This window comes from Pelodiscus sinensis, chromosome 2, assembly GCF_052426305.1.
Source record: "Pelodiscus sinensis isolate ZL-2025 chromosome 2, ASM5242630v1, whole genome shotgun sequence".
Taxonomy (NCBI): domain Eukaryota; kingdom Metazoa; phylum Chordata; order Testudines; family Trionychidae; genus Pelodiscus; species Pelodiscus sinensis.
This window is the reverse complement of record NC_143053.1, coordinates 17,868,664-17,884,836: the sequence shown is the minus strand read 5'-3', so window position 1 is coordinate 17,884,836 and position 16,173 is coordinate 17,868,664.

The following is a 16,173-nucleotide window of genomic DNA, read 5'->3' as shown; positions in this document are numbered from 1 at the left end:
GTTAGATGTCAGCAAGTCACCAGGTCCTGATGAAATGCATCCCAGGATACTCAAGGAGCTGATAGAGGAGGTAACTGAGCCTTTAGCTATGATCTTTGAAAAATCATGGAAGTCAGGGGAGATTCCAGAAGACTGGAAAAGGGCAAATATTGTGCCCATCTATAAAAAGGGGAATAAGAACAACCCAGGAAACTACAGACCGGTCAGTTTAACGTTTGTCCCAGGGAAGATAATGGAGCAGGTACTTAAGGAAATCATATGCAAACACTTGGAAGGTAATAAAGTGATAGGGAATAGCCAGCATGGGTTTGTGAAGAACAAGTCATGCCAAACTTATCTGATAGCTTTCTTTGATAGGATAACGAGCCTTGTGGATAAGGGAGAAGTGGTGGATGTCATATACCTAGACTTTAGTAAGGCATTTGATACGGTCTCGCATGATATTCTTATAGATAAACTAGGCAAATATAACTTAGATAGGGCCACGATAAGGTGGGTGCATAATTGGCTGGATAACCGTAGTCAGAGAGTTGTTGTTAACGGTTCTAAATCCTGCTGGAAAGGGATAACAAGTGGAGTTCCTCAAGGGTCTGTTTTGGGACCCGTACTGTTCAATATCTTTATCAATGATGTAGATATTGGGATAGAGAGTACGCTTATTAAGTTTGCAGATGATACCAAACTGGGTGGGGTTGCAACTTCTTTGAAGGATAGGGACATAATTCAAAATGACCTTAGCAAGTTAGAGAAATGGTCAGAGGTAAACAGGATGAAGTTTAATAAAGAGAAATGCAAAGTGCTCCACTTAGGCAGGAACAATCAGTTCCATACATACAAGATGGGAAGCGACTGTCCAGGAAGGAGCATGGCGGAAAGGGATCTAGGGGTCATAGTGGACCACAAGTTGAATATGAGTCAACAGGGTGATGCTGCTGCAAAAAAAGCAAATATGATTCTAGGTTGTATCAACAGGTGTGTTGTAAGCAAAACTCGTGAAGTCATTCTGCCGCTCTACTCTGCACTAGTTAGGCCTCAGCTGGAGTACTGTGTCCAGTTCTGGGCGCCACATTTCAAGAAAGATGTGGAGAAATTGGAAAGGGTACAGAGAAGAGCGACAAGAATGATTAAAGGTTTAGAGAACATGACCTATGAAGCCAGGCTTCATGAACTGGGCTTGTTTAGTTTGGAAAAAAGAAGATTAGGGGGGGACATGATAGCGGTTTTCACATATCTAAAAGGGTGTCACAAGGAGGAAGGAGAAAATTTGTTCCTCTTGGTTTCTGAGCACAGGACAAGGAGTAATGGGCTTAAAGTGCAGCAGGGGAGGTTTAGATTGGACATTAGGAAAAAATTCCTAACTGTCAGGGTGGTCAAATATTGGAATAAATTGCCAAGGGAGGTGGTGGAATCTCCCTCTCTGGATATATTTAAGAACAGGTTAGATAGACATCTGTCAGGGATGGTGTAGGTGGAGCTTGGTCCTGCCTTGAGGGCGGGGGCTGGACTCGATGACCTCTCGAGGTCCCTTCCAGTCCTATGATTCTATGATTCTATGACCTGTCGCCTTGGTGCTCATTCACACTCTCAGGCATGCCAGACGTTCAAGTTTGCATAACCACATGTTAATCCACCATAGAAAGAAATACACAGGACGAAAAAGTCATGCCTTGAGGCTTGCAGACGCTGCACATCTGAGCTGTATTGTTTGTGGCACCTTAGAGACTAACATATTTATGAGGTCATGACCTAATAAATGTGTTAAGTCTCTAAGGTGCCACAGGACTGTTCGTTGCTTTTAAAGTTGTAGACCAACGCGGCTACCTCTCTGAGACTGTATTGTTTGTGCACTAGAGCTGATCCTGAAAGGAGTTAAGCACCCTCATCTCCAATGAAGCACTTCAGGCATAAATGTTATTTGTTTACATACTTTTATGCAATTGAGAACGCTATCATATATTTCCTCTTACATCCTATTGGGGATCTAAGGGTAGGTGGATCCTTCCCATTGGTAACGCCTACCCCCGCAAAAAAATTCCCCAGATAACACTGTCCTGTACAGATTGATTTCCTTTTGTAGTAAACTCAACTCAGGAGCTCTGTGGGGCTCCTTGTAGGCTATGGGATCCCATCGCCGATCAGACACATTTCTGTTGCGGTACATAAAACCGACTGCCCATTTCACAGAGTCATTCGAACACAGTTATTGCTATTCACATGGCTGTGCGCTCAGAGGAAGCGCAGTCACCGCTAGATAGGATCTCTGTGGTGTGAAGATTGCCACACCCTAGTGCAGCTTGCTAGCCAAGATATAGGAAGGTGGGGCCATGATGTCACCTCCTTCTCCCCCTGTCACAGAAAGAGAACGGGGATGGAACAGCCCCCATGCTTCTCCATGCAGAGAGCCTGCAATTCTGCTTGATCTTCCTTTGGCCTTCCTGAGAGGGGAGTGGTAAGATTTCTTCTTCCACCCTGTGTACACATGGAAGGGCCATGAAACATCTGGCCTTTCATTATTATGTGATGAACTATAGCCAGAATAATGTTCTGCCTCCTCTGCCCTGGATTGAAAACAACTTCGCAGCTTTTTGCCAAGAAGGTAATTGTCCCTGAGAATCAGGTAGTGCCCCCACATGCCTCCTGGCAGGTTTCGAGCCATCACAACAGGAAATGATCATTGGCAGAACTCACAGAAATCTGTGAGGTGGATATTCCCAGTGTGCCTGTAGGGACCTGACTTCACACTAGGCCCGAGTGCCACTAGGCACCGTGTCTGAGACGTGCCAGTTTTCTCCTGCCACTGAAACTCAAAGCCACAGGACAAATCCATGTATTTCCCATGCAATTTGAAGCCATCCTGGCTGCATTACCCACAGGTCTCAAGTTTCAAGGGCACTCCTCAGTCCTCTGTATTATAAGTAGCTAAAACAAAGCCACAGATCATAGAGGTGTTTATAATAACAGATAGCAAGGGTGATAACAAACAAGCAATTAATTTACAGGCTAGGGCTCTGTATTCCATGTTAACTTTAAGGGTTATTTTTCCTTTGAGAGTTACAGAAAGCAAGACAAAGTAAGCCCCATGCAACCCTGGACCAGAATCTCTGCTTTCCTAAGATTGTCAATGATCAGGTCGGAAATCACTAGCAGGAGTCTAACTGTCTGTAAGGCGATGCTTATCATCACAGACCACCTCAGATGTGTTAGCATCTTCTCCTGTGGCTGCTCGGGTGTCTGGATACAGGGACTTAGTCTTTTAGCTCACGCATGGCATGGAGCTGGGGGAGGGGGCTCACTCTTCTAGCTTTAGAAGTTTCAGATTCAGTCTCTACTGACATCCAAGATTATCCTTGTTACTGACAATATAATAATTAACTAATAATTAACTAATTAACTAATCCTCCCCGGCTGTGAAAGTAACTTAAATTTTCTTACAGGTAAGCTGGGTCCCTGCCAGCTTGCTACCTATTGCAAGCTGGGTCCCTGCCAGCGCTTTAAGTAGTTCCCTGCTGGTTTTTACCGCAGCTCAGCCAGCTCTTGCCGGAGCTGTGCACCAGGGCACACCCACTTATTTTCAACTCTGATCCTGCCTCATGGTAAATTCATACATCCCTGCTGGAAATGCTCCTGTAAGAGCCCTTGAGCACAAAGACAAGCAGGAATCTGGCCTGGATATTTCAAGGTGTGACAATTATTTCATCAGTTCTCTTCCCAGACAGTCTGTGATCGATTCAGTCAGACCTATTGACACGTACAATACCATAGCTGGCAGCACTGATGCAGTGTAAGCATTACCCAAGAAAATCAAAGCAACCGAACAGAATGACTTTCTGGATATTTTAACCACTGAACAATGCAAGAGCACAGGGGAGGCTAATCAAAAATACGACTGTTGTGAGACCCAGGTCTGGAAAGCACAAATGCACTAAGAGCTCTTACCAAAATCCACACATCTCTCCTTACATCCCTTCCATTGATTTATTAATGAGCCTCCATATCCTAGGGACAGACACACATATGTTTCACATTGCCACTGGTTCTGTTTCCCACACATTTCTGCTGGATGTGACCATTTGACCTCGCTATTTTACCACACACAGCAAATTCCCTTCCGCATTCTAATAGCTAGTGCCCAAAAGAAGTGGACTATGTGACAGAGTTTATCAGAACCAGCACGTTGTTTTATTTGACACTTTCTGGACTAAATTAGATTTGGATAGAAAGAGAAAAAAAAGATACCAACAGCCTACACTTTAGCCTAATATCCCTTGTTTTGTCTTTATCTGCAGTCTGTGGCGTATGCTTAATAAAGACAATTAGAGACAGTCAAGTTACTTCTTACAGCATGGAATGTAGGCAAAGCCTCTCTGGTACACATCACACTTAGATTTAACAAGACCCAGTTATACCACTGTGCCAGCTCAGCTCTCACCTTCTCTTGCCATGCATAGAGAAATGGGTAAATGGGGAGATTGGTGTGTATCTAAGATACTCATCGGGCCCCCATTAGCACAGAATCTGAGCACTTTAACATATTTAAGTTCATGCCACTCCTGTGAGGTAGGACAAGGGAACTAAGGCACACAGCTGCAGCAGTAAGTCTTAGAGTCTGGGTCTGCAGACTCATGCATGCATTACAGCCCTGAACCCGGGTGAGGGAAGTGGGTTTCAGACCCTGAGTTCCAGCCTGAGCAGGAATATTCATGCAGATGGGCTCTATTCGAGCCGGAACGTCTACACTGCTGTTTTATAGCCCCTGCAGCCTCACCCAGAGTCAGCTGACCTAGGTCAGCTGCAGCCATTCAGTGAGTCTTTGATCACAGTGCAGACTTACCCTTACCAAAGTCACACAGGAATTCAGAAATTGAATGCAGTTCTCCTTAGTGCCAGTCCGGAGTACTTGACCAATGCGCCTGACTTTCCCCTCAATATTGATTGCTGCCAACCTCTGTGCTTACTCTTGCCTCCCAAAATAGAAAGTAATCCACAGAGCCTCCTCCTATTTGCCCTCTCTCCACATGCACTGTTAGGGTGTGTCTACACTGGGCCACTTATTCCAGAAAATCAGCCGCTTTTCCGGAATAAGCTGCAAGCTATGTACATTGGCCCTTGAATTTCCGGAATAGCAACGATGCTCTACTGTACAAAATCAGCCGCTATTCCGGAAACACTATTCTGCTCCCGCTCGGGCAAAAGTCCTTTTTCCGGAAAAGCAGAAAAAACGGAAAAAAGCGGTTTGGACGGCAGGAGACCCTGTAGAAGCCGCGGACTTCCGGGTAAGCCGAGGTCTTAAAGAGCGCGGACGCTACTGGCCGCACGTGGCAGGAGCCCGCAGGAGACCACCCTTCCCAGCTCTGCCACGTGCCAACTGTGCTGCCCAGCCACCTCACAGTGCAGGCATGACAGCTCTGGGTGGTCAGCCACCATCACCCGGGGCAGGGGAGGAAGCCCCCAGGGGCCGCAAACGCAGGGCCCCATCCTGGACCCCAAGGGAGCTGGAGACCCTCCTGGACTTGTGGGAGGAGAAGGAGGGTCTCCATGACCTGCAGTCCCGCCGCCGGAACGCAGATATCTACAGCCGTCTGGCACGGAACCTGGCCCAGCAAGGACACCCCAGCCGCAACTGCGAGCAGGTGCGGTCAAAGGTGAAGGAGCTGCGGCTGGGGTACGTGCGGGCCTTGGAGGGGAGGGGAGCAGGACCCGATGCCTGCCCCTATTTTGAGCGGCTGAACTCATTTCTGGGCCAGCCAGCCCCGCAAGCCCCAGCTGTCCCTGTGGACACCTGCCAGCACCCCCCCATCAACCGTCCCACCGAGCCGGAGGAGGGAGAGGACAGTGGCGGCGCGTCAGGAGAGGAGGCCAGCATTGCCACCCAGCAGGCCCCCTCCAGCAGCTCCTCTGTGGCTGGGGAGGAACCCACTGGTGAGTCTTTGCAGATTACACTCCCAAAGAGCGGGGGGCAGAGGGCGGGGGGGCGGGAGAGCCAGGTGCCCGGAGAGGGGAGGGGGAGAGCATGTCACTCAGGCCATGTGAGCTGCACGCTGCGTAGCATTAGGCAGTTAGCAGCACGTGCAACCACGTGCAGCCTGGTGACTGAGCTGCAGGTGGCTGTGGCAGGCAGCTGCAGGGCACGCCTGGGACCGTGCTGCTCACACACATTCGGCGGGACCAGGGGGAAGGGTGGATGCTGGATGGAACCGGCCAGGGCCCCAGGGACTCAGCCCAGAGCCCGCTGCTCCACCAAGGGTGCAGCACAGAGAACGGCACACCGTCCCATGCCTGGCTGTGAGGTACAGCCAGCTGCTTCTGGGAAAAGCGCAGCGTCACAGTCCTGTGACCGTGGACCCCCACCGAGCCCCTCGCCTGCTCCCGGTGCCTTGGCAGGTTCCCCAAGGGAAGTCCCCACTGTGGCCACACCTGTCCCTTGGCTACCGGGCTTGCGGGAGGGATAGTGAGAGGGAGAAGGGCCACTGAGTTTTGCTGCAAGGATGGGACATCCCCCCACCCAGTCACTCTTCTGGTTCCGTCCAGGAGATATCCCACGCGAGGGGATCTGAGAGCCCAGACCATCACTGACAGGTGTGCTCCCAGGCACTGCCGTGGGGATGCATCTTGCTCCCTGTCAAACACCAGTGATTAGCCCAAAGCTTTTCACAGTCTCCACCGGCAGGGAGTTCCACAGATGAACGCAGCACAAGCACCCTCCCGCCCTCCACGGGGCCAGGATACAGACCGGTGCTTACAATACTGGAGGGAGGACCCTACTCCAGGGGCGGTCCTCCTTGCCAACATACAACACGGGAGCAGGAGGGGAACCGAGTGGGCCCAAGCCACACAACTGTGCTGTCACCTGGGCTCTGGGGTGGAGGGCATGAGGTGTGGGGACAGTGGATGGCCTGCCTGACTGACCCGTCCTTTGTTCTCTTCCCTGCAGCGGGACCCAGCACCAGACCCGCGACTCCAGCAGCAGCGGCACCCCCAGCTGCCCAAACCCGGAGGCCGAGGCTCCGACACCGGGACCAGCTGCTCCGCCGTCACGTCACCGCGGTGGAGGGGATCCAGACCTCAATTGCGGAGCGGGTGCAGGGGGACCAGGACTGGTGGCAGGAGGGCTGGGCTGCCTTCCTGGAGGAATGCCGAGGGATGCGCACCACAATTTAGTGCATGCCATCCACTATGGCATGGCCGGACCGCATGCCCCCGCCATCCTGCCCGGAGCACAGCCCATGCCCCCTCCTATCCCTGCTCCTCTCCCAGCTCCTGCTCCTCTTCCTGCCCCTGCCCCTACCCCTGACCCTGACCCTGACCCTGCCCCTACTCATGCTCCTACTCGTGCTCCTACTCGTGGCCACCTCACCGTGCAGCCTGCCCCGAAGCGGTCTGCCCAGCATGGGCAGGTCCGCCCCCGGAGGGGCACTCACAGGGGCCACCCGTCCCAGTAACTGCCCCCCCCCATCTCCCAGTTAAAGGTTCCCCCCCGTTCCAATTAAAGGTCCCCCCCCCCCCGTTCCAGTTAAAGGTTCCACGAGGGCCTGCAGAACGATGGAGCAGTACCCCTTTCGGTTCATGAAATGGGCTGCTCGATGCTCCGGGGCCCGGATAGCGATTTGGGTGGTGTCCAGGGCTCCCCCGCAGTTGGGGAACCCGAGGGCAGCGAAGCCGGCCATGGTATCATCCACGTCGCGCAGGCGGATGATTCGTGGGAGCAGGACATCATTGATGGCGTGGACGACCTGCAGAAGGGTGCAGAGAAACACAAGGGAACACATCACATAGAGCCAGGGGTGAGTGTGCACTCCCTTGGGTCCCCCCCCTTGATTCCCTCTGTCCTCACACACACACATACACACACACACACACACACACAAACACACCAGGGCCCCCCTCGCCCCACGCCCCCCCCCCACCAGTGGGCCTGTGCAAGGGAGGGATGGCCCAAACCCCTGGGTGACCCAGCCTGGAGTCTTGGCTGTCCCTGGGACTGGAGTGCAGCACCCTCCCCCCATCCCACTCCCCCTGGGACTTTCCTCGATGACAATCACTCTGACGGTGGAACTTCCCACCCCGAACTGGTGTGCCACCAAGCGGTAGCTGTCTGGTGTGGCCAGCTTCCAGAGCGCGATGGCAACCCTCTTGTTCACGGGGATGGGTGCCCGCAGCCGGGTGGCGGTTCTCTGCAGCGCGGGGGTGAGCCAGGTGCACAGCGTCAAGAAGGTCCGCTTTCTCATTCTGAAATTCCGGATCCACTGGTGGTCGTCCCATAGTCCGAGGACCACCCGGTCCTACCAGTCAGTGCTGGTCTCCAAAGTCCAGATGTGCCTCTCCACAGTGGGGTGCTGATGCCACACGGTTGCCAGGACCTCCCTGGTGAGGGAGTCCAAGGCGATCTCTGCCTCCTGGTATGTGTACAGCAGGGCACCAGCCTGCAGCACGAGCGCCAGGCACCTGTACAGCTCCAACAGGGGCCCGAGCAGGTACATGGCCTCCCACGGCTCCATAGCAGACAGAGCAGGGCAGACAAAACAAAGCACCGGGAAAAGCTGTTGGGGGACCAAAGGGTGGTGTCCCCAAAACTCACAGGGCAACCACCGACCCTGCGAAGGGTGCCAGTCCCTGGCAGAGGTCCCAAGGCACGGGAGCACGAGACCAACGGCTGCCCGGTGAGACCCCTTTAACCACGCGTCTGGACAGAGCTCCGGCCCCGCCCCCGGAAAGGTCTGGTGGCCTTTGCCCTCTTCAAAATGGTTCCGGGCTTTTGCTTTTCCGGAAAAGCGCGCCGCCAATGTAGACGCACTTTTCCGGAAAAGCGCATCGTTATCACGAAAACTCTGCGGCCAATGTAGACGCTCCTTTTCTGGAAAAACTGAAAACAGAATAGTATTCCATTTTAAGCATTTCCGGAAATTCATGCCAGTGTAGACATTAGGACATGCAACTTGAAACAAAAAGAGTTCTGTAAAGGAGAACAACATTAGCTAGGAATTTAATTCCCTGAGGTATTAGCCAGCCCTGGAATCCCAGGAGTACAAAGCTAGTACCAGCATTCCAGCCTGCAAAACCTCAGGTTCTGGATCCAACCTTGGAGCTCAGGCAGAAAATAATTACTGTATATATTGGCCGTCTGGCTGAGCTGATGAGAAGGGCAGCTCTGAAATCTGCATGCTGAATTGTAAGAGCTTTCAAGGGGAAAGTAAAGCTGATCCTGATACCCCATGATCGAGGAGCATCTATACCACCCCAACCCTATAGCAAACAACAGCTCACGTGCTTCTACTAATTGATACATAATCCATGAGCAAGCAGAGGCAAACTCATGCAGATAGATATAGAGGGGAAAACAGAAGTTTCAGCCATGACATGCAGGCTATGTCTACACTGCGTGGTTTTTTCAGCAGAAGATATGCAAATGAGAGCACTAGATATGCAAATGAGCGCTCCATTTGCATTTCCTTTTCCACAAAAAACACACAGTGTAGATGTAGCCTTTAAAGAAGGTACAGAGACTTGCAGCCATGCTTAACGCAGCCTATGTTCAAGAGAAAACTGATGTAGCCACAAGATAAGAATACTGCCATCTTCCAACATCACTTTCTAGCATCAGTGGCAAGTGCAGAGGAGGATCTGGGGAGCACACTGAGCCCCCAAGGCACGAGGGTGGGATTGGTTAGAGTTGCAGGGAGTTCCTGAAATAGAGGGGAAGGTGTCACACAAAGATATAGCGGAGGGAACGGAGGGATGCCAGGAGCCCCCAACGTGTGCAGAGTTCGGTCAACAGCAGCTATCACATATGTGACCGTCTCATAACTAGCAAGCCTCTGTGATGCTGAAATCTCTTAGTAAAGGCACCTTGAAAAACTGGGTCCATGATTAGTAGCTATGTTATGGATGGGGGCAAAAAATCAAGGCAGCTATTACTAAAATGCTGTAACAGTGTTTGAGACATTTTGAAATACATCCAGAGGAAAACCTCCTTTTTTGATGGGGCAAAGAGGGTACAGCTTCGTTTTGGGAATGGACTAGCAAGACATATGGGCAGCAGAAAATGACAGCATCTGAGAGGGGTCTGTAAACCTGCCATCAAGTGGAATGTGCAAGAGACATGCTGAGCAGGGTCATGCTTTGTCTGGGGAAATGATTTATTTCCCAAGTTCAGGGCCAAAGCGCCTCAGCCAGTGTAAATCAGCCAAGCACCTTTGACTCCAATGGCTCCAGGCCAGTTTACACCAGACGTGGATCTGACCCAACCGTTTTCAGTCTAAGTGCATCTTGGCAATGTTATATGAACATTCAATATTTTTTAAATTAACTTAGTATGTATCCCTCCATTTCAGGCCAGGCCCTATTTTGGAAATGAATTTAAAAACTCTGTTCAGTATTTTGATGTCAAGTGTCTTGCTGGGGCATGGAATTTCCATGCACATACCAAACAGAGCTCAAAGCATTTTCTGCTTTTTGCTTTTGGATTTAATGATTGCTGGTGATTGATAAGCAAAGAAATCCTCTTAGCCGGCTAACTGTGAAAGCAGTACTTTCGCCTTGCCTCCAGGGTTATCACAAGTGATCGCATCTTTAAAGGAAAAGTCAGCTGCAAAGAAACTGGAAATCACAAAAGGTTTCAATTGTGGGCTTGCACATGTGTGTGTCCACGAGGCTAGAGGCCGAATGAAATGGAAACACATGAAGTAAATGACACCAGTCCACAAAGGGCCAGTTCTCCCATGCTGCTCTGAATCAATAGGAACAGAAATATCTCTTGTGCTGCTCAGAAATGCTACTTTGACAAACAGAATTTTTTTCTCTCGTGAAGACAATTTACTGTGATCCTTGAGGATGCTGATGGGAGATCCCCATTAGCACATTGCTGGCTGTCTCAGCTACTGTTCAGTGTTCTTCAGATGTTTCATGGCCATTTCTATTTCCATTTCTCCTGAAGCTCATGCTGTTTCTAAGCTGGAGCATACATTCTTGTAGTCTACTATATATTTTACCAAGTTGTCTGTTTGATCAAGAACTCCTTCTAAATGGTAAGAACTAGGACCACCAAATTTGGTATACAGCTTCCTTTTATCATACCTTAAAGCAATGGTAGGTTTTAGTTGTTCCAGGGAAATGGGATATGCTTGGAATGGGATTGCTTCTCCTAAAACTATACAGAGAAGAGACGGAATCATGAAATCAAGTACAGTCCTCAAAATTGAAAGAGACTGAACCAAGATTCTGAGGCTAGAACAAGAAGCAAATGGGCTTAAACTGCAGCAAGGGAGGTTTAGGTTGGACATTAGGAAAAAGTTCCTAACTGTCAGGGTAGTCAAACACTGGAATAAATTGCCCAGGGAGGTTGTGGAATCTCCATCTCTGGAGATATTTAAGAGCAGGTTAGATAAATGTCTATCAGGGATGGTCTAGACAGTATTTGGTCCTGCCATGAGGGCAGGGAACTGGATTCGATGACCTCTCGAGGTCCCTTCCAGTCTTAGTACTCTATGATTCTATGAAGATGAGCCATAAAGTGCTTCTCAATAAACCTTATAGAAAAGATTTTAAAAAAGGAGACATTTGGATTATTGCTCTGTTTTGGCACAGCTAAATCCGTGCTAAAGGTTTGATAACTAGAAGACAATGTTATTAGAAACCAAATTGATTATTGCCCTTTTTGTTAAAACATAGCCAATGATAAGAGTTTATAGGAATGAAGAAAAAAACATGCTTGATGGAACTGACATTTTAAAAAAATTACTAAAAAAATTAAATGGACAAATTTTAACAATCCCTTTTGTTAAGACATCTGACATAAAAATTAAATTAACAAAAATAGCAATAATTTTTAAAAATACCAATATTTAAATTAATCATGTACATTTTCCTTTTAATTCCCAGAGCAATAAATTGAGTTATAGTCCTCAGCAACACCAGATAAATCTGCTAGTTAACTTATAAGCAATGATTTGAACATAAGCCCTGATTCAGAAAAGCACTTAATCACATGCACAAGTACTGTGATGAATCAGGGTCATAATAATGTAAAATCCTTAACCGGTAACCCCTAACCGTAGATGGTTTCCAATGTGACTAGTTTCTGATAACAATGTGTTAGGAGAGCAAGGCTCAAAGTGCTTGTGAATGACACTACAATCCCATCATAAACTATCTGAGGAACACATTAGCCATAGGGTGTCACCTTGGATTGAGAGTCATAAGCTCCAAGGTCATTGAGGCCAATGTTTTTTAAAGGCATAACAAATACTAAGCAACTCATTCAGAATCCGTTGACATCCTCTGGCTTAAAAACAGATTTGGGATCAGGACTTAAGACGAGCCCAAGGAACAAGAAACATGAGGTGTTATTCATGGGTGCAAATGTACCAGAAGGCAATGCCCCCCACTTTTTAACATGGACATAGTTTGGGGAGGCAGAGAGTGGTGTTGATTCCCCTCTCTCCTGAAAAACTGCAAGCCTCAGGCTGATATGGCGCGACACCAGCAAGGGCTGTACTTCACGGCATGGGAGCTCCCTCACTGCGAAGCGCAGCCCCTGCCAGTACTTCTCCCTGCCCAGTGGAGGCTTGTAGTTGGTGGGGAGGCAATGCTGCAAAGCACAGCCCCTGTCAGAGCTGCTCCACTCCTGCCCATGTGGTTTGGGGCAGGCAGCTCCGCCCCCCTCTCAAATTGCACCCATGTTAAAAAGTGAGAGACATGGCACCCTGGTCCCTCTGGTTCTTCACTCCCACTTCCCTGGCTTCTACAAAGGGTCTGGTGCCCTTGCAAGGGATGAGGCAATCAAATAGGGGAGGAAAAGGGTCAGTTAAAGCTTGGAGGGAAACAGTGGGGCAGCTAAACAAAATGGAGTTTGTGCTAGCCTGGAACGCAAGAAAAACAAGCGGGGCTTTCACAAATTGCAGAGTAGTACAAATAAACAAGGAAGGAGTGCACCCGGGCCCTGACATAAAGAAGCACATAAGTACATGCTTGATTTTAAGACTGCTTTAAGTCAATGGGATTTGTTAGGCACTCAGGCTGTGTCTACATTGGCAAGATTTTGCGCAGAAGCGACTGCTTTTGCACAAAATCTTGCCACCTGTCTACACTGGCCACAAGTATTTGCGCAAGAACACTGACGTTCTAATGTACGAAATCAGTGCTTCTTGCACAAATACTCTGACGCTCCTGCTCAGGGATAAGCCCTCTTGCGCAAGTATTCTTGCACAAGAGGCCAGTGTAGACAGGCAACGTTAATTTCTTGCGCAAGAAAGCCCGATGGCTAAAATGGCCATCAGAGCTTTCTTGCACAAGAGAGCGTCTACACTGGCATGGATGCTTTTGCGCAAAAGCACATCTCTTGTGCAAAAGCACATGCCAGTATAGACGCTGCCTTGCACAAATACTTTTAACGGAAAAACTCTTCCGTTAAAAGTATTTGCGCAAAATCATGCCAGTGTAGACATAGCCTCAATGTTTAGCAAAACTTTGGTTCTCCTTTCACTTGAGCTTTCAACCCCCATAAGTTCCTCAGTTAAATTATTGCCAGGGCTCTCTCTCCCTGGAAATCAAGATCCTGCCCCATTGGCTGGGCTTGATCCACCCTGGCTTTCAGATGGATTTTTGTACTCAGTAGAAGATCCCAAGGCCAACTCTCCCTCTGAGCTTTCTCGTGTATCCTTCCAGGTTCTCTAGTCCTGGAGAGTCAATGCAGCCATTCTCTCTTATCTCCCCCATTTGCTCAAGACTTCCCTTCCTTATAGCCACAACCCAAGTCCTTCATCAGGTGGGCTTCAATTTTAATTAAGCCTGGCCCATCCTCAAAGTGCAACCAGGTGTGTTAATTGACCTCTCAGACCCTCTAACTTTTTCTTTGCTAGACACACCCATCACAAGCACCTGGATACCAGGGAACCATTGTGCTAGGCACTGTATAAACATATTCCCTGCCCTGAAGACTTTATACTCTACATGGACAAAACAGAAGACTGGTGGGTGAATTCATAGATTTCAAGGCCAGAAGGGACCATCGTGATCATCTAATCTGACTTCCTGTATAACTCAGGCCAGAGAACTTCCCCAACATAACCCTGAGAGCACATTTTTTTTAGAAAAAACATCCAATCTTGAATGAAAAATTGTTGGGGATGGAAAAATCCATCACAGCCCTTATAAATTGTTGCAATTGTTAATTACCCTCACTGTTAAAAATACATGCCTTATTTCAAGTCTGAATATGTCTAGCTTCATCTTTCAGCCATTCAGTTATGTTATACATTTCTGTGCTAGATTGAAGAAACCATTATCCAATATTAGTTCCTGGTGTAAGCATTTGTAAGCTGTAATCAAGTCACCCTTTAACCTTCTCCTTGTAGCTAACTATATTGAACTCCTTGAGTCTATCACTACAATGTGTATTTTCCAACCCTTCCATCATTCTCTGGATCTTCTCCGAACCCTCCCCAGTTTATCAACATCCTTCTTGAATTGTGGATACCAGAACTAGATACGATTATCCAGCAGCAGTCACGCTAGTGCCAAATACAGAGGCAAATAATTCCTCTGCTTCTAGCTGAGATGCACTCATGACACTTTTGTACACCCATGGATTGCAATAGTCTTGTTGCCCTCTGATTTGCACCGGTAGCGTATGTTCAGCTGATTATCCACCATGACAGCTAAACCTTTTTTTGAGTCACTGCTTCTCAGGATACATTAACTAACCTGTAAGTCTTTGTGTCTAGAAGATGGCTGCATTTACATTTAATTGTTCCAAAATGCATATTTGCTTAGGACTAGCTTTCCAAGTCATCCAGACCACTCTGTAACAGTGACCTGTCCTCTTCATTATTTACCACTTCCCCCCAAATTTGGGGTCATCTGCTAACTTTGTCAGTAATGGATTTTCTGTTTTCTTCCAGATTATTGAGAAAAATGTTAAATAGCATAAGGACCAGATCCTTGCAGGAGACCAGAAGAAACTCACACCTATTCAGTGATGATTCCCTGTTTACAATTACATGTTAAGACTTATCAGACAATTCTCACTCCATTTAATGTGTGCTATTTTCATTTTATATCTTTCTAGCTTTTTAAAGGAAAATGTGTGGTATCAAGTCAAATATCTTACACAAGTCTAAGTATAGTAAATCAACATTATTACCTTTATCAACCAGACATGCAATCACATACAAAATATACATCTAATTGTTTTGACAGGCTCTAAAATCCACAAACTCATGTTGATTGGCATTCATTTCATTACCCTTCCTTAAATGTTTATTAATCAGATCACATATCAGCCACTCCATTAACTTGCCCATGACTGATGTCAGACTGATAGGTCTATCATTTCCTACGTCATCCTATTTACTCTTTTAAAATATTGGCTAAACATTAGCTTTTATCCAATCTTCTGGAATGGCCCCATTGAACTATGTTCCAACATGTATTGAAAATCAACAATAGTGATCCAGTGAGCTCCTCATCCAGTTAATTTTAAATTCTTGGATGAAAATTGTCAGGACATGCTGATTTTAAAATGTCGCATTTTAGCACTATTGTTAAACATTCGCCTGAGATATTAATGGAATGGAATAAGTGTTAGCTTCGTTTGGTATAACTACATCATATTTTTCTCAACATAACAGAAATATTTATTGAATGCTTCATCTTTTCTGGATTATTATTGACAATTCTACCACGTCTGATTACTAATGGATCGCTACCATTACTTCTATTCTTAATATACTTCAAAGACTCATCCTTTGTTGTCCCTAACTCTGCTGACCAAACATTTCTCCTTGAGTCCTTTTGCATTCTTTATCGATTTTCTACAATACTTAGTCATGAATATAAATCAGAAGCCATCAATTTCCCCTTCCATTAGATATTTTATTTTATTTTTATTTTTCATAGCTGCCATTTTGGATGGAGGAGCCAGGCTGCTGGTGTAGAGCCCTTTCCAGGCCAGGAGCTGTTGTGTTGCAAGTAGAGCCTGATACTGAGAGCCTGCTGGGGCTTGGATCTAGCAAGCTGCTTCAGTGGCTGTTGATTGTCCCTAAAGGGGAGAGATCCTGGCTGTGCCTGTAGCTAGGAAGAGCCTACATAATCCTGCACAGGAGGTAACTGTGAGTACCCATGGCTGTTTGTCTTCTATGCTCTGTCCCAGGCAGCACTTTTCCAAACTGACTCTAGGTC